Source organism: Scleropages formosus, chromosome 8 (genome assembly GCF_900964775.1).
Source record: "Scleropages formosus chromosome 8, fSclFor1.1, whole genome shotgun sequence".
NCBI classification, from domain to species: domain Eukaryota; kingdom Metazoa; phylum Chordata; class Actinopteri; order Osteoglossiformes; family Osteoglossidae; genus Scleropages; species Scleropages formosus.
Window position 1 is genome coordinate 6,723,731 of NC_041813.1, and position 18,745 is coordinate 6,742,475.

At 43.9% G+C, this 18,745-nt stretch overlaps 1 protein-coding gene across 14 annotated transcripts in view; it reads left to right on the forward strand.

Moving 5' to 3' along the window:
* ndst2a (N-deacetylase/N-sulfotransferase (heparan glucosaminyl) 2a) overlaps positions 1 to 18,745 on the forward strand; it is a 74,329-nt gene that overhangs the window by 27,618 nt on the left and 27,966 nt on the right. For 7 of the 14 annotated variants that reach the window (XM_018725053.2, XM_018725055.2, XM_018725051.2 and 4 more), the window contains one exon: positions 13,819 to 13,876. The exons of 5 other annotated variants lie outside the window; for them this stretch is intronic. The gene's annotated coding sequence lies outside the window, so the exon portion shown is untranslated. Of the gene's footprint in view, positions 1 to 13,818; positions 13,877 to 14,073; positions 14,126 to 15,881; positions 16,022 to 18,745 lie in introns of those variants that run through there. 2 more of the 14 variants (XM_018725052.2, XM_018725066.2) reach the window with 2 other exon arrangements.

Sequence of the window (18,745 nt, forward strand, 5' to 3'; positions counted from 1 at the left end):
TTGCTGTGTTTAAAAGCAGAATAACTGGAAAATGTAGCTGTTGAAGACATCCCCCGTGAGGTGTTTTGTGGACTTAATATCCAGGTTCAGACATTTTCCACAAGCAGATGCAAAGACATCCTGATGTATCGGCTCTCAAAAGCTCAATGTGTCCATATGGCTGGTTGATAACAAACTGGAGTTTAAGCAGGTTTTGGCCCATCAACTGATTTCTGATCATATCCATCTGTTCCTTGTAGCTAATCACCTAAAAGGATTAGATTGTCCCCAGATGTCTTCAGATGAGAGTGCAGGACATAGCCTCCTTACTGATGAAGCAATAATTTCTATTGATTGCTGTCAAGATTAGTGTCTTTTGCGTGATGGTGGCTGTCTGGCTCTCAGTCATGAGAGCGGTGGGGCTGCAACTCATTCTACGCAGGAGGGATAGGTGACTTGCTGGTATCTTAGATCCAGGAGCTCATGAGGTGGATAGACCTCAGTTGTTTGAACTGGGCTGTGTCTTGCAGAAACAGTCTCTATTTCCATCACTAAGATTTGACTGTTTTGCTTAGTTGCCCACTGAAGTCACCCCCACACACCTTAATCACCAAGGTGACTTGCACTGCTAGATACACTAATGGGTCACTCATCCATACATCGGTGGAACACATTCTCTCTGTCACTCACACACTAGGGATGAATCTGAGCAGCATGCCTTTGGCCTGTGGGAGGAAACCCACACAGACCCAGGGAGAACATGCAAACTCCACACAAACCGAGCAGGGATTCAACCCGCATCCTCTCGCACCACCCAGGTGCCGTGAGACAGCAGCGCTACTAGCTGCGCCACCGGTGTCTCCAATAACGAATAGAGGCTAAATTTCACGGCTGACGTATTCTGCACTGATTCTTTTCGTACAACTGCATCTCCTGCATGATTCCCTGCTAAGCACCAGTTTTTCCTCATGAACTGTGTTTTATTTCACACCTAGCCTTGAAGATTAGGCCTGAGGCAGATACTTGTATTGCTGAAGTCATCATTGCCATTATAAGCTATCAGACATCCCCAACTGTCTTTCTGGGTGGGGAGCTATGTCTGCACTACTGCTGCATTTTTAAAGCCTGTGAATAAGTAGCATCAGTTGTCATGACAGTCTCTCTCAGTATTTGGCAATGGAAATTTTGGTTCAAGTATTTGAGTGACCGGGAGTGTGTGATTGTGAGGGGGCTCAGGTCAGCACTGCAAGGCCCTTTTGGGATGATGAGTAACGGGCCGCAGGCATTTGAAGGAGGATATGGGGGTGAAGGACATCACTCAGGTCACCCAGGGGATGTCTGCTAATGATTCTTTCTGCACCTCTGACAGCTTTTTCTGTTTTCTCCTCTTTTTCCTTTGTCTGTCAGTCTTGCTGCCCTTTCTTTCACCTACTTCCTTGATGGGATTTACCTGGAGGCTTGCCTGACCTGAGGCACTTCTCCTCAGCCTCCTTTTCACAAGGCTGGAGAGAACCTGAGCGTGTTGGCCAACCACAAGAGCAGTCTGAGGGTGGCATCTGTTAGCCCAGCCTGTAGCATGAGCAGAATACTAACACCCTGAGATAGATGGGTGTCTGACAGACAGCTGGACAGAGCCCAACGGTGTCTTCTTGAGGTGGGATGTCCTATGAGCGGATGCAACTAAAACAGATAAATGAGTGTGAGATGCGCACTGAAACTGTCCTTGTTATGTCTGAGTATCTTGTTTTTAATTGGTTGGGAGTTAAGGGTGAGAGGAAAAACCCATCACCCTCCCACCCCCCACCCATTCTGGCGCAGTGCAGATGCCCTTGTCTAGGACATGCGCTGCCTCCACATTGTTCAGCTCTCTGGGGTCTAGTCTGGGCCAGTGCTGGACATTTGTCAACGTCACTCTGAACCAACGTCTCTCTTGGCTGCCTCGCGGACAGCAGCCAAGCGAGAGGCGTTGGCTCATGGTGTGTGTGTGTGTGTGTGCTGACGTCTGGGAAGCAGCCTGCACTCTCGCTCTCTCTTTTTCTGTCTCTCTCTCTCTCTCTCTCACACACACACACACACACACACACACACACACACACACACACACACACACAAGCAGTGATGAGGGAACAGAAGCTGACAAGTCTACGTTGTCACTGTGTGTGACAGAGACTCTAAGCACAATGGTGCATTTCTCTGTGTACTGCTGATTGCAAGGTGTTGAAAAGCTGCCATAATGTGTTGCCAGGTTAGACAAACATATTGAGAGGGAGCTGCAGCAGTCCATATCTGAATGGTCGTATTGTGCTTTGAGTCATGAATGCAGTTCAGGAGGTGTGAACTAAGATAATTATCAGGTGTTGATTCCAAAAGGCTTTCAGGGTTTTTAAGGGAACTGTAGAATGGACTCACTGCGATGAAGGCACTGGAGAGGGAGGGAGTAGTGTGTTTACAGGTGCTGCAGGTGAGAACATTGTTACTAACATGCTGCGGTTGTGGTGTCCCGTGCTTTATGGGAATGTCTTCCATTGCTGATGGACTAGCCTCCTTACAAATGCACACATCGTGCTCCTGGGCTCTGCAGAAAGACAGCATGTAAAGGAGGCACGGAACTGGGAATAGGGACCACATCCTCTGCTCTGTGCCTTGAAATTTATCTCTCTGTGTAAAGTGTAGACCCAGCAGTAATTTTGACTGCATTAGTTGCTTGGTGAAATGGCTAGGACATATTTTGACAGGGAAGCAACAGGACAAGGGAGGGGAGAAGGGGGGGGAAAAAAAGAGATGATGTGGGGGCAGAGGCGTGGTTTTGTGGGGCTTTTGTTTGAAATGCACAGCTTTTCTTTCAGTGGATGCAACTGACAAGCACTTTGTTTCTGACATTAATGTGAGCATGATGTGTCTCTCTGAAACAGTTGGCACTTTTCATTTGAGTTTTTCAGGGTGATTAATGCTGTTGTGAGCAAAAATGTTCTTTAATGTTTCAGTATCAGACATTCCAGAGGTTTCTGGTGCGGTGTGATTGAGAGCTTTCTTGCCGTCGTTGGCAATGTCAGTCGTGTCTGTTCCGGGACTCCTTGTTAAATGCAGTACAGGGTGAAAGGGGTACCAGATATGGTGAATCAATAACAAGACATATTTAAAATGTGACATTTTAAATACCTTCCTGACACTGCGGCTTCATTATATTGTTGATTGCATTTCTGTTCATTTCCAGGAGGTGTAATGCAAGCCTGTTGATATACACCTTAAGCAGCAACAACTTACAGTAAGCAGGATGTATAATAAGTAGACACTCTTTACAACTGACTGACAGTTGCAGGGACAGCAGGTAGGTTAGTGGATAGAACAACTGCCTTTGGACTCAAAGGATCCAGTTTTGAATACCCTTCTCTTGCTGTGGAACCCTTGAGCAAGGTACTTTCCCTACATTGCTCCAGTAACAATTACTCCGCTGTATTAATATTTAAGTCATTGTAAATAGCTTAAAAAGTAGGAGTTGAGAAAAACACCAGGTAACAAAAATAAATGTACAGTTTTTACAGTGCAGTATTGCTTATTTGATGCATCAGCTGTCATTGGTTGGCTGAGTTGCAAGAAGGTCTGGCTTGTAGTTCTTGTTAGCCTTGAATTGATGTACACTTTTCCTGCCCACCCTGGTCCTGATTTGTTTTTTGAAAACAGACCTCACCTCGTAAAACAAGATAAAAATTCCAGTTTCCAAGCTCATCCCAAATACATCCTATATTATGGTAAAGATGATGATAAAAATCATTTAAATTATTTTTTTGATAATATCTGCAAAGCTTTTATGAATCAGGTGCGGTTGTAGTAGCAAACATAAGCCTGTACGAACATCTTTTTCTAAATTATTTAAAAAAAAAAAAAGTTTAACTAGAGTGGAACAAATTTTAATATTTTTTTTAGTATATTGTTTTTCTTCTACTGTAAAAACATTGAAATTAGATTTATCGATTTCTTCCTTTTTATTATAGTTTTTCGTGGTTTACTGGCTCTATAGGGTAACTGAGCTACTTGTGAAAATTTTCATTCATGAAAGGTTTAGCATATGTGAAGTTTTTTTAGATCATCAACTTACACGGATTGGCCTGAAGAAGAGGAAGGTTATATGTCACATTTAAATATATGAATAATAAAGTACCGTGGTGTATCTATATGCAGTTCGAACAATTCGATGCATCTCTCAGTCTCTCTCACACAGCCTTGTAGTCACCGTTTATTGCACCGGACCAAATGTTGCAGACTGAATACACGAAAATTCAAATAATTGGGGAGGAGTGTATATTTGATACCAGGGTTATTCAGCACATGGTCCTGGAGGGTTGTTCCCAACTCTTTCTACCATCACTGACAGCTTAAAGGGAGCTACACAGGTTCAGTTAAGATTAAGGTGGAATAGGTGCTCTGCTTTTTGACCGCAGAAGTCTGAGGATCTGCCCTTCGGCTGTGTTCTCTCCTCATTAACTGAATTTCTGAAAATACGGTTGAGCAAGCCTTTGTGTAACCGTTGTTATAGCCATGTTAATTTGTTTCTGCCCGTGAACAGGGTTATTTTGTTGTTCTAGACATGGAAGGACAAGTCAAGTAAGGTTTTTCTTTTTCTCTGACCCTCAGTTCACCTTTCATGCCTGGAAGTGACAGTGGGAGTTAAATGGGTTTAAGATCTCTTGAGTTGCAAATGGTTGGCTCTGGGCCTGCATGGAACATAAACATGGCTGATTCCCAGGTACATTTTCTCAACAGGGAAGAATATCTTATGCGACCTAAGATGTTTTGATTTTTGTTTGACCCTGGTCCACGGGTGATGACAATATTCGGACGGTTCAAGTCTTCTGTGTATGAATTCCATGCGCGCTGTTGTGTGTGTGAAGCCCAAAAGGCACAATGATTTCATTGATGTCCATTCATCATATCTAGTTCTTTGTCTGTTTGATGAGCGCTGCCTGTGAAGTTGCAGATGTTCGGTGCTCACGTTGGATGTCGTGGTACAATGTTTTCCACAGTAAAACAATGGAATCAGAGCTGATGGTTGTCATTTCATTAAACTTTTTTTCCTTCTATAACCCTCCTGGTAGCATTTCATGTAATTTCAATGAAACATTTCCACCAATTATATATATTTTGCTTAGTAGTTCTTAATAAAGTTATAATTGACATTATTGCTGCACTTAAATGTTTTACTAGTGATTGTTTTGTAACCATGAAACTTTTTATATTCAAACCTTTTACACAGAAGATCATTAGAAGTGTAGGTGAACTAGTAAGGGTTTTGAACATGGCAGTATCGATTTTAGGAATGCCAGCATGGCCGTTGTCTTTTATTTGAATATGGAATTTGTGTCACTATAGCAACATGTGACTCATGTAGACTTTGATCGTCTTTGCTTACACTGTGTGACCTGTTGAAAAGAGCACTATGACATTCAGGAGGTTCGTGAGCTAAAAGGGACACAAATACAAAATTCTGTGATGTACGATGTCCAGCTTAGTTCCAGCCAGTAAGCTTTGTGAGCAACCAACTGGCTAACATTGACATCTTGTTGGTGAAAGTCCAGCGAAATTGGAGACGAGTTTGCCGCAAGTTTCCTTTTTTCTTTTTCCATATGATTTAGTAAAAGTTGAAGTGATGTTAGTCATACAGTCTCCTAACTGGATATATTTGATGTGTGACTTCTACATCACCAGTAATACCACTGTAGATTGACAACAGGCCTGAATGAAAGTGGTGACTGTATGATGGAAAAAAAATCTAGATGTTTGTTCTTACTACGTCGCCAAGGTAATACTATATTTATCTTTGGTACCAGTGCACATCCTGTCCTGCAACTGTCCAAGAGACCAATATGAGTTTCAGCAAATGCTGTTTTGATTTCACTTCTTCTGAATAAGTATAATAAGGAGTTAAGTATACTTTCTACATTTATTTAATGGGAAACAGTGAGTCAGTTAGAAGAGAATGGTGTTAGAATGTTAATTGTAGCATAATATGCACAGTTTTTTCTAATTTTTAGCAAACAAATTCCACTGAAGAATCTTGCCATCTGCAAGCCTTCTTACGTCCCACTTGTGTCCAGTATAATAGCTACCTTGCCCTTGATTCCCCCCCCCCCCCCCCGCTTTCTTGTTTTTCTTGCTTTTGCAAATATCCCATTAATAGTTTTTATTTGTGTACTTCCAGAATATTTATGAGTAAGATTTGCTCACATTCTGTAATTATGTTACTTGTTGACATCATCAAATAGTATTTTACTATTCCAAAAATTCCAACCGTGTCATTTCTGTCCAATATATCAGTGCAGCGCTGCTGCTTGTGGTCATGATTCTGCAGCTGACACCATTGGTTCCTGTAGGATCCTGCTTTGGAGAGGACCCCTCTCATGAGGATGGCCTTCATGGGAGGAGCTTTCTGTGTGAGGGCTACAACTGAGCTGAAGAAAGGGCTGAATGCCAATGGGATGGGCAGGTGGGAGGGAGGTGGACCAAATTTTATCCTTGGCTGTAAATCTGTGTGTAATGTAGTCTGCCTCAAGCAGGGAGTGGATTGTCTGGGGAAAGGCTGTACCCAGGCAGTTGCTTCCCCCACACCCCTCCTGTCTTTTTCTCACTGTTTTGTTCCCAGGTTTTCTGAAGACCTCAAGGTTGTATAGTTGTAATTGCAGCCATCCATTTTGGCTTGTGGAGCGTGAAAGGCAAGGCGTCGTTTGGAGCAGCAGTCGTGAGGGCTATGGAAGGTGATTTGTGAGCCGAGGGGGACACGTTGGAGGAAGCTGACTGGCTGGGGGGGAGGGTTATTCAGGTGATCTAGGAAAAATTAACATTGTGGACACCGCCAGGTGTATGCAGAAGCTCGCACTAAGTGGAGGTGCTATCCAGCCAAGTGGGAACAACAGTTGGGCAGATGGAGCAGATGAGAAGTTATTGGAAGGCATTAATGCACCTCTTTGGCAAGGCAAATGAGAAGTGTTTTTTTTTTTTTTTTTTTTTTTTTTTTTGAATTCAGAGAAACAAAAAAGCCCCCTAGGAGGAGCAGTGCTGCCAGGTTCGAGCTGGGTGGTGTCAGTTGCTCTGACTCCTAGTCTTGTACATTAATGAACCATGTAACTTGAAGCAGGGTCTCTCCGTCTTGGTTGATGCATATGTAATCAGTTATCTTTGTACCTCTTATTACATTTCTAATTTGTTTCTTTCATTTGAAGACATTCTAAACCAATTAGCTGTTAGCATCAGTGAGACTACTTCTAAAAATGCTAACTTTTAATCCTGTACTCTCCGTAAAAAGCCAAGGAGTTAGACAAAACAATGCTCATTTCGTTATAATGAGCAGCACAACTATCTCACGGGTCTCATGACATCACTGAAGAATGCTGTCACTTCCTGTCACAGGAAGATAAATGGAATTTCATTAATGAGGAAAGCACTCAGTGTAATCAGTTTCCTTGTAATTAGTGTTAATACCAAATTCACTTTGGACTGCCTTAATTATACCAGCTCTCGATGCTTGAGTTGTCCGGTCTGTGTGCTTATGGCTTCGTTATGGATCGTTTCTTGTTTATCAATGCCTGCTGGCCATGGTTGACGTTTCTTGCTTGTTCAATAAAGCAAGTAGTGTTACAGCCACAGGAGTTACAATGAACTTTGACGATGGAAGATAGGCACACTTACATTCCTGGCGTGTGGCAAATGTTCTTTAAGAGCAGAACACAATGACCAGTGCAAATGTATGATTCGTTCTTTTATATTCCATTAACTTGCAGTTAAGAGCTCTTGTATTTTTGCTTTAATAACCTGCATTCCTATTCCCTGCAGACTGTGCCAAAGTAAAATTAGCTCCAATGTTCATTAAAATTCCCAGGTAACTTAACACGCAGCACACATTCTCTAAATTCTTCAGTTTTTTTGCCTTCCCCCCCTCCATAAAAAGCCTAGAAGAGAATGTGATGGAGGAGTTTGGGTGTTTGGGGCCCATTTGTTGGTGATGAAAAGAGTGTCTGGCTGAGCCGTTGAAGTAAAATCTCCATACTGGACTCCTTGGCTCAACTGGAAGATATATGTATTTGGCCCTTCCAGATTTACTGGTCTTAGAATTCTAACACCTTCTCTTTGATCATCATTCTCCTTGGTTATCATCCTTCACCTCACTCCCATGACCCTTGCGTGCAAGTGTCATCTGTACTTGCGTACAAAAATACACCTCTGCGGACAAAAAGCAATACTTGGTTTTCACGAATACTTCGGGCTGTACAGCTCGTTGGCTACCCCTCTCTCAAAGTCAATATATCAAATTGGCCAGTTGGCCTCTGCTGAGTGCTGCTAACTGAACCATGGCATGGAAGCGAATGAGGAGCTCATGAAAGGACTTTAAAGCCAAATTCACTTTGAATGGGGAGAGTGTAGGAGTCTGAGCATGTCCAGTGCACCACTTCTGAGGGATCACTAGCTCCAGAGATTACACTTCAAAGTGTGCTAACAGCTTCCGTTTAACAGGAGCATTCATTTCACTGACACCAGCGCCATCACAATTTTTTTTTCTTTAAGTTTTTCCCCTTCTCATGAGAGATAATGTGATGCGTAAGGCAGGCAGTATGGTTGTTACTTGCTTGGGAATTCCTTAAACTGAATCCAAGTATTTTTCCATTCCTTCAATTGAAAATTCTTTTTTTTTTCTTCTCTTCTTCTTCCTCAGTCTGCATGCAGATTATCCTCTCTTCTCAGGCGGCATGTCCTCACTTCAGGGCTGCCTTATCACTTTCACGATTTTGTTCATTCCCCACACTCACGGAGGGATGTTTAAAACGCTCCCTCAGCTGCTTTCCCCAGCCTTTCAGCTTTTGTCTTGTTACTCAAATCTTCCCTTAGCTCCTTCAGAAATGTTTTATTACATAGCGATATTTGACATAGTTTTTTCCGTATATTTGAGTGTTTGTTCCTATGTAATACACGAGGGTAAGTCTCAAAGTATCCGCAGTAATTTGCTTTAGACGAATTTTTAATATTGCGGATACGTATGACTTGCCCTTATATATGGGACAATTACTGCTATAAGCTATAACACCTAGCACCAATAACAACTTTGCCTGCTGCATACAAAACAGAATCAAAAGTCTTTTTCCTTGGCTGCTGGGCAAGAATCAGTGCCAGAATATTCCAGCCTGCTGATGTTTTCCTTGTAGTCATTGCTATTATGGAGTTTAACTAGAAACTTGCCTTGGTCACTGGTGCTGTGATGAAGCCCCTATATCAGATAGAGGAGTTCTAGAAGGTTTGTTCTGGCCCAGACCTCTCTCACAGGAGGGTAAGAGTTCACTACTCAGTCTCCTTTTAGTGTGAACAGTAGGAATAGACTACCAGTTCAGTACGTAGTCATGTCAGTAGTTTGCGTCTTAACCAGAAATACTGGTTTTCCACAATCCTTTTGTATTTGGTAGGATTTAGGGATTCAATAGATCGGGAGTGTAGCAGCAAATTAGTGCTTTTCATCACAAGTATCCTAAGAATAAGATGCCTTCTGTATGAGTTAAGTGTGTAAACATGGTGTCATGGAGACAGATCCGTAATCCAAAAGCCCCCTCGGCACAAAACGACCCAACTGCTGCCTGTTGAACTGCTTTTTTTTCTTTTTCTTTTAGTGAATAGCTGTTTCAAAAACATTACATTAACAGCTGACTAGGAGCGTAGACTGCGTGTGTGATTTTTTTTGCAGCGGTTCAACATGTCCGGCTGGCCTTAAGCCCGTGTTCTTTGTGACTTGTCTCATTTTGCATAAGGTTGGAATGTGTAGCACAGGTCCAGATCCAATCCTTAGAGGAAAAAAAAAAAGAGTAGATTCCTTGTTTGCTCTGTGAAAGAGAATGACTATGAACTCCAGGAGCCAGTACCTATCTGAAGCAAGGTGTGACAGGACTCACAAAGGGAGGAGGGGGGGGGGGTGCTGTTCTAGTTTTGAGTTTCACTGAGAAACTCCCACCAAGCTGTACTGTTAAGGTAAACTCGCTGCTGCATGCTGTACTGATAGGAGGTGTCTTGGTCTGGATTGTGTTACTCTGTCCATTACTGCATAGCAATAGGGACTGCTCTAAGGGACTGCTCTAAAGAACTGCCCACGCAGACTGGAGTCCTACTGAAAGAGCTCTGCAAACAGGACACCTGCTCATGCAGACCCTGGCCATTATAGGTAATCCTAATCACCCTGTGGAAGAAATTCTGTAGTACTGTATTGCTGTGCTGTTAATGTTTAATGAACATTGTCCTGAATTAGGGAGTGGGCTATTGTACACCTTGTTCTGAGAGATTGGAGAGATGGTGGCTGTATCCATAGCACCCCCTCGCACACCAGTTCCCAAAGAACCGAAGGCTGTTTCCAGGCAGATGTTTCACGCCACTAAGTTTAGCGCTTTGACAGCGCTGTTTGATGGAGCTGTTTGAAGTTCTGAGAGCGGGGCCTTGTACTGCGTTATCGTCTCCCCGCACACATGCGGACACCCACACAGAGCCCCGCAGGCGGTCTTGCATTGCTCGCCGCTCAGCACGTCACAGCACTTAGTCATCTGACATTTTGCCTCCTTTCCTTCTCTTCTGTCTGAAATCAGCAAAAATTATGAACTTTTTCCCTTTCGAGTGTAATGTTTCAAGCTGTGTGTCCCTGGGGTCTGCTTGGTGATGCTGACCGGCGGGTCTGTTTTCTCCTAATGATTGTTTGTTTGTTAGAACAAAGGAGGGTCACTTTGAATTAGCACGGCTTGCATGAAATCCCTGTGCTCATGAATCCTATCCAATCCAGAAGGCAGTGTGGTGGAGGAAGGACGTGAAAGTTTGTTCGTGTCTGAAGTGTTAACACGCGTGCATGTTTTCTGATCATTCGGAAAATTTCATAATTTGCTCTCTTAACAGTGATGTGCTTCTAAAACTGCGGTTTTGTTTAGTCAGTGTTAAATATGTGTGGTGTGTTTGGAAAGTGAGCAATAGCAGGGAGTAACCCTACTGAATTATTCCAGTATGTATCCTGCCCCCAGGCGTGTCCCATGGGTGTACTAAACCCCAGATTATTCCTATCTCAAGATTTGCAAATGTATGGTCCAGACATGCAATTCCGACCAAACGGGCTGGGTCGATTCCGCTCTGCAGGTACTACCACAAGGCTTCTCGCCTACAACCTGTCCCCGAAAGCAAAGCAAAAGGTCACCGTAATGATGGAGTCGCTCTTTTAATTTACATGGGCTTTACAAGCGGCTTCCCCAGTCGAAATGGTTCTAGCAGAACGTGGAGTGTATGAACACAGTCTACAGGTGGCTCCAACTGCTGTTGTCCCCCCCGCTGCAGCTCTGCCCTGCTAACATTTGCAAAGGCTGAAGCCACTCATCTGTTGGCGTTCCAGTTAGTAAGTCTGCTGCTGTAGAGAAGCACCCGCCGCATAGAGATTGTATTTTTCAATACTGACAAAGTGAAAGGATATAGGCAGGGGTCTGTGGAGATGATGCTGCTCATGTGGAAAGAGATGTGTTGAGGTGTCTCCAGAAGCTTTGAATGGGGAAATGGAATTACACCACATGGTGGGGAGTGAGTGCAACCCCTGTTCAGTTGGGGTGCCCATGTTCCATTACCCCTTTTGCGTAACCTGGAGTCACTGATCTGAGTTCAGTTGTCAGTTTATCCTGTTATTTCAGCAGCAGCAGCATCATCATCTTATGCTCCCATCTGTCATTGTAGTGCTGTGTATATCGCATAAACCACTGTACAGTTTCATTACTCTCTTCAAGTAGTGGCTGTGCTCACTGCCTGTTGTACTAATTATTTCTTTTGAATACTGACCTCAAGCCATCATATTAGACTGAGAACAGCTGATATTATAGCGGTTGGAGCTGCTGCCTTTGGACCCAACGGTCGCAGGTTTGATTCCCACCTCCAGGGGTGGTACCCTTGAGCAAGGTACTTACCCCGAATTGCGCCGGTAAAATTGCCCTACTGTATAAAATAATGGTAAGTAGTTTAACGTTTTAAGTCGCTTTGGAGAAAAGCGTCAGCTAAAGAAATGTAAAACGGGTTTTTGGGTTGTAATCTGTCTCACAGTCCTTAAACATTGTGCATCATGTCCCAAATGCCCGAGGGGACAAGGGACTGAGGCATAGCTCGGGTTAGTTCTTAACTCCTTTCACTCACGGTAATAAGTTCTCCAATGAGATTCAAATTAGTCCTGCATTCAGGAACGTTAACCCGGCAGATGTGCTGAGCGGGGAACGTGGTGCTGATGGTGGAGTCTTTACCCTGTGCCACACTCCCAGCAATCCCCAGTAGCTGGCAACCCCATAGGAGTGCACAGCCTTGTCACCCACTCCATTAGTCAGTTTAATTGTATTCCAGAGAGGGCTGTTAAACATTGTTTTGGGCAGTTTAATTGCTGATATTCCTAGAACACAGGAGAATTATAGTATCCCATTACACTTTTCATTTGAACTTCTCTAGCACGTACAAGAATAGCAATGCAACGTGATGGTCATTTCATAGATTTCTCTGTTTGGTTAAAGTGTTAAGGTGTGACTGAAGTCTTAATCTCTGGAAGGCAGCAGAATTTTGAGTTAAGATACAGGTTTGGTGAATGAAGCATGTAATTTGCCACACATGGTTAAAAAAAAAAACTTACATTCCGCCATTAAAGTGGAAAGAAAAACTTGCTTGGATGGCTTTTTAAACACTGCAGACTTTGGGTAGAACATAAAAAAAAAATGGAGGATTTCCAATGATCCAGAAAATACAATATGGAGCTTTGCAGTTTTTCCTTCTCAGCAGAAGATAAACATTTGGCAGAATATCTGAACTCTGTTCACATTTCAGCTGTATCTTTAAGCTCATGTCCAGAATTTAATATCTGCGTATCGATTTGATGAGTTACTGCAAATACAATGATTCCCTGAGACATGTTGAAAAGAAATATAGCTTGGAAAAGACAAATTTTAATAGGTGTGATGAAATCATATGGGATTACATGTGCCCTTCTGAGTTTTTCCCTAACAGTGTTTTCTGTTCCCTTTCCCCCCTTGATTTACTGGAGGTTTTTTTGCATAATGGTTTCATATCTCTAGTTCTTTTTTCAGTATGTTTACCTGATTTAAACATTTGCTTTGGCACACTCAACATGTCACAGTGGCAAAAATGTTTTGCTGGCTCGTTCAGTTCCAGAATGTTTGACGATACCTGGTTTCAATGATTTCGGCCTGCTGGTCCTGCTGTGTCTAAACTGAACTTATCTGCAAAGGCACAGTGTTCTGTGGCCTGTACTTGTCCATCATTGCTCATATATCCTAAATGCCCATTCCCTTATTTGACAGGGTGCTCGCTGTGTAATCATGGAGACTGTACCTTGTTGGGAATGAAGAGTTCTAGGGAAGACTGAGAATGGGCTACACGCAGGAGCCATGTGTGTGTGTGTGTGTGTGAGTGACATAGAGAAAGTGTGTTTCACTGACGTGTGGATAAGTGACTCATTGCAAATAGTGTATCAAGCATTTGAAGTCATCCTGGGTGAATAATGTGTGCTCTGATAACACTACATAGTGTTCATTGGAAGTTGCTTTGGAGAAAAGTGTCTGCTAAGTGAATGAATAAAAATGTACACACATTTCACGTTACACTTTCTCTTGACCTCCCATCAATCTCACCAATAGCTTCTCGCTACATGACTTTGCAAGCCCCCAGTGGACCTGTTCTGGCTTTCTATTTGAGTACGGCTGATAACAAAAAAGCCTCTCTCTCTCTCTCTCTCTCTCTCTCTCTCTCTCTCTCTCTCTCTCTCTCTCTCTCTCTCTCTCTCTCTCTCTCTCTGTATAATAGGAAGAACAAGAGCAGGGGCAGGAAGTCCATGTGGTGAGAGCAATGGACAGTACAAATGGTGAGGATACTGTGTGTAAAATCAGCCGGTTATTACGTCAAGTGGGCAACGTACACTATGAGCAGCTGGCATGTCTGTATGTGTTTAAGGTGAAGGATGGGTACAGAATGTGTATCCTGAAGCCAGGGTTGTGTAATTAAGGTGTTATTGGAAGAGTGGGAGTCTGTCATCACCAAAGTGATCCATCTCTTCCACAGCCCCTGACATTTGCGCGGTAACAGACGGCATGTACCTCATTAGCACTTTCTGGTGAGTTGTGTAATATTTGCCGCACACTTTTACTGAAGGTAGATTGGAATGCGAAAGCACCCATTGTTGTTTTTAATTACAGCAATAACGTCTGTCTCAAAAGTACAATTGTATTGGCTAATTAGCAGTTGTCTTAGCACACATTGTTTTGAGCTGTGGCATAGGGATATGATAATATCGTAAGCTGTGAGAATTTTTAGCAGTCGAATGCCACTGTCTGGCTAAGGTAATTAAACAGCAAATTTTTTCCCTTTTTTTTATTTTTTTATTTTTTAAATCCTGGTTCAGCATCTTAACGTTCATGTGTAGGCAGAAACGGCAAAAAGTGATTTTGCTGTGTGGTTTAGTTCTCTGTGGCCATATACAAATGATCAAAAGTCATCTTTCTGCTCCAGGACTTAACATCCACTTTTGTCCATATTTTGAAATCCGTTTAATGGGGACATGCCCGGTGGGGCATTACTAAATCGCTACATTACAGTATCTATCACGCCACACTGCAGGACGTGTGGAGGCCCATGGGTGGGTAAGAGCTGGCTGATGGCAAGGGTTCTCAGCTCCTCCTCGGGTGCAGCAACACCTGCGATCAATATAGTGGAACAGTACCCACGGAGCAAAGATAAGTGTGTGGATATCCACAGTGTGCGCCTCCGTTCACCCCCCGAGGGGGTGACTTAAAAACCGCGTAACTGACTAAAATGAAAGGAATTAAGGGGGTGAAATGTCAAAAATCAGTGTAATGTTTGCCCTCGTGTTTAATGCTGCTTTATGCTTCTGATGCGTTCCAACGATGACCGCTGATTTTGCCAAGCGTTTGTTCGAACCTGGATGTGCCACCAATAAGCGGGCACCCCGGGGTATTACTGCGTTCCCGGGCTTTCCAGGCCGTAATAGTATATTGCTATCGCACTTCCTGTAATCGCTGGCCGTTGGGGGGGGGGTGGTGGGATCGATCATGTGTAATTCCAAGAGCGGTGCTTGACGACTACCCTGCGGCGGGGGTTGGGGGAGAGAGCAGCGAGCGCTCCCTGACAAGCAATCCCACTGTGTAATCGAACCTTTTGGAGAGAGTGAACTTTTAAAAAGTCTAGGATCGATGGCCCTGCTCTTCATTCTCCACAATGAATAGTGCTTTCAAGGCCAGTTTGAAGGAGCTGTTGTTGGAAGTCTTTCCGTCGGAGCACTTAACGTCATGTTATTGTCTTTCTTTTCGTTATTCAGGACACAAAGCTGCGGAGGGGGGGTGGCGGCTGTGGGTCTGTGTGGGGACTCTTGAGTTTTCTTTTCCTTCTCCTTTCCAGTTCATTTAGAAAATTATTTTAGTCAGAATAGCAAATGAAGATTGAATGTGAGCACTCTAAAAATACTCCCCAGGCTGGGAATTCATTTGTCTTGGAAGCGAAGTCCGTGTGTTGCTTTAGTGTTCGTGTCTGATTGGGTTTGCAGACCATCTCACACAGCCGCAGTCTGCAGGTCACACTCCTCCCAGATGAAAACTGAATTAATTGAGATGGCTGTGAAATGTCAGCATCGCAGTCAGGGGGGAGGTGTGGGGGGGGGGGGGGGGTCACATGAGTTAATGGAATATTCCGGAGCAGGCGTGAGGAGGAAGGGGGTGGTCTGAGGAGACTTCATAAAGGGGGTGTTAGGGTCAGTGGGTCAGTGTGCTGCCAGCATGGGGCGGGGGAGTGATGGATGTTTGTTTCTTTTCATTGCCTTTTATTTTACTCTTTGCAGCCATCACGTTCGAGGGACAAAAGACAGAAGTCCTGCAGGGGCCCATGTTGTTGTAATTTCGGAGTGTGCGGATTTCAAACTCGGGGAGCTCTTCAAAAAACACCTAATCTGGCAAAATGAAGATAAATCTGCAAGTTTCAGTATCACCACTTGTTGCAGGTGATTGGCTCTACTACCATGTCCAGTGACTATGAGCACACATTGGAGTGATCAATTGTACCAAAATAAGAGTAATAATGAAGAACAACACATTTACACTTATTTATTCAGCCAAAGTGACTTACCCTGTTAAGCAACCAACAGCTACTTACTCTTTTATACAAATGGGCAATTTTACTGGAGTAGTAAGGGCAAGTACCTTGCTCAAGGGTACTTCAGTACTAGGTAAGATTCAGACTGGAAACCTTTGGGTTTGGAGGCAGCACCTCTTAACTACTGTGCTATCAGGTGCTCCGAAAACATGTTTTTATACAAAAAAAAAAAGCATTTTAGTTAGTGCGCTGTGTGTGATTTATGACATCTCTGTCAGGTGCTGTCCTGCTCTGTGGCGGTTGGGAAAGGGGCAGCAAGTGGTGCGTGAGGTTGTGTGATGTGGAGAATGCAGGCCATGTGGATGATCTTCCCAGGAGGCCTGCTGGAACATTTGTACCCCTGAGTGTCCTCGCTCTTGAGTCTTAGCTCTCCTCCATTATTAATCAGACAAGTCTGTGGTCCCGCTTGCAAGAGCCCGACGCTAAGAGCCAATCCCTGTGCCAAACAGAATTCAGAGTGCTCTGCACCAACTTGTTTTAAATGCAGGGAAGCAATTAGCATTTGGTCCTGGGAGTAAGAGGTGCGAGGCTGAGCCCTGTAATGGAAGTGGACCTGAGGCTACCCCAGCCCGCTCTCCAAGGATTGGTTCCTCCTCCATTGATGACACGCAGCCCTGCTCGAAGGCAACAAAAGTGACGGTGTTAATAGGGCTGTGTTCAGCAGTCACTGCAAACGCACCTCTCTGTGGATACCCCTTTAAAAGAACACTTTGGGTTGAATTCAACACTGTTATCTCCATTTCTCTGCCCTGTTTAGACCCTTCTGCTTTGGTTTGTCACTCCCACGATGCTCTCCTTCTCCTGTGTTTGTCGGGAGTCCGCTTCTCACGGTGCTTCCTCCACCTCAGTCCTCCACAGTTCCTCAACAGCACGTGGAGAGAGAGAAGTGAAATTGAGACATCAGCATGTCTTTTCTCTGCCGGCTGATTGACGGCTTGGCGATGGGCTCTGGCGGCCTGTTCTGGCGGGCCTGTTGTGAAGCAAAGACTGCTTGTTCCACAGGCGTCGGTCTGCCAGATCTTTGGAGGATTCCTTTTGTTTTGAATAACAAATGAGGAGCGGTTCTTCCCTCTGAATGCCTCCCGCTGTTCATGCATGGAAGTCTTAATAAAATGGAACAAAGTGAAGCGACTTGCATGGAAAAGAGTATCTGAGAGAGCTGGAGGTGCTGATAGCTCTGCCTTTTATGTTGCTGTATTGAGTCTAAGCAGTTTGCTTTTAAACTGAAACAATGCTTTCCAGCTACAGTCGGTACAGAAGAGGAAAGACTTCCTGCAGGAAAAGGCTAGAGTGGTGTATGAAGTTCCATTCGTTTCGCTGGGATTTAGTCCATTTTTTTCTTTGTAGTGTTGGGATTGTTGCAGTCTTGTTGAACCGAGACTTAGAGAATTTTGGTAGTTGTCACAGAAGTCTGGGGCTTGACAGCCCTGCACGTCTTTGATAAGGCACCTGTTTGTTCATACATTTGCTATCTGTAACATTTGCTGTCTGCTATGACTGCCATTCCATTGTGTTCTTGAGCTCTGGTCTGGTCACCTGGAAACCGAATTAATCCATTTAGTTTCATGTAGTATCCTGGTGAAGCCAACCCCCCCCCACAATTGACAAAACTGACAGTGTCTTCAGTGGAATAGCTTGTGGGTTTGCGAGGTGGTGCAAAAAGGTTGATCTTGTGTTTCAGGAAACATCCAAATGTATTCTGGTATTGGTGGCTTTATTTCAAGGGGGGCATGGTAAGTGTAACTGATGCCATGTTACTTGATCAAAGTGAACTTAATTTAAGAGCCAGGGAGCTGTTGTCTGTGGCATTAATCTTGAAAATCAATGGTCTGTAGGAGTGGTAATGAGGTGCAGCTTTGTCAGGATTGTACCTCCATTCTTCTAAAAACTTTTAAGGTCAGTATGGGGAGGTTTGGTAGGAGGTTGCACCGAATTGGATGAATACAGTCATCGAATGAGGGAGTTTAAATGTGCCTTCTGTAGTCATAGCTCATTTTCATTGTCACCCTTATAAGCAATCCCTTTGCTTTTATTTGCCGTGTCTCCCACTGCATTGCATTGCTTTGATAAAGATGTAAGAGAAGCCCCTGAGCAAGGGACTTGCGGAGTTCAGCACTGCAGTGGGATTTTGCCCTGCTTCACCTACATCCCGATTGTCATTTGTTTAATGCGTGAGGAGCCTCCGTCGAGGTTAGTCCATCATTTGTCATTCTTTATCACTACTTGTTGGCATGAGGAAACAGCACAACAGCTTCTGACATTGTATAGCATAGCGTGCTGTTGGGGGTGGGGTGGGGTGGGGGCATGGATGTGAATGGCGAGTCTGTTTTGAAAGGAATTTTCCATCCAGTGAGAAGAAGCTGCTAGTTTGGCAGAGATTAGCAGGTCTGCCATTCAGAGCTGCGTTGCGTGGGTTGAGCTTTGTTTGGAGCAGAGCTGAAGAAGCTCTAAGGTAAGGTGCTGTCTTTAGCTGACTCTTAGTGCTGTTTATGCCCCATGTTGCAAGTTTTATCTAAATTGAAGTAAAGAGGACTCGCGCCGTAAATGTCAATTGCTCTGATTGATTGATTTG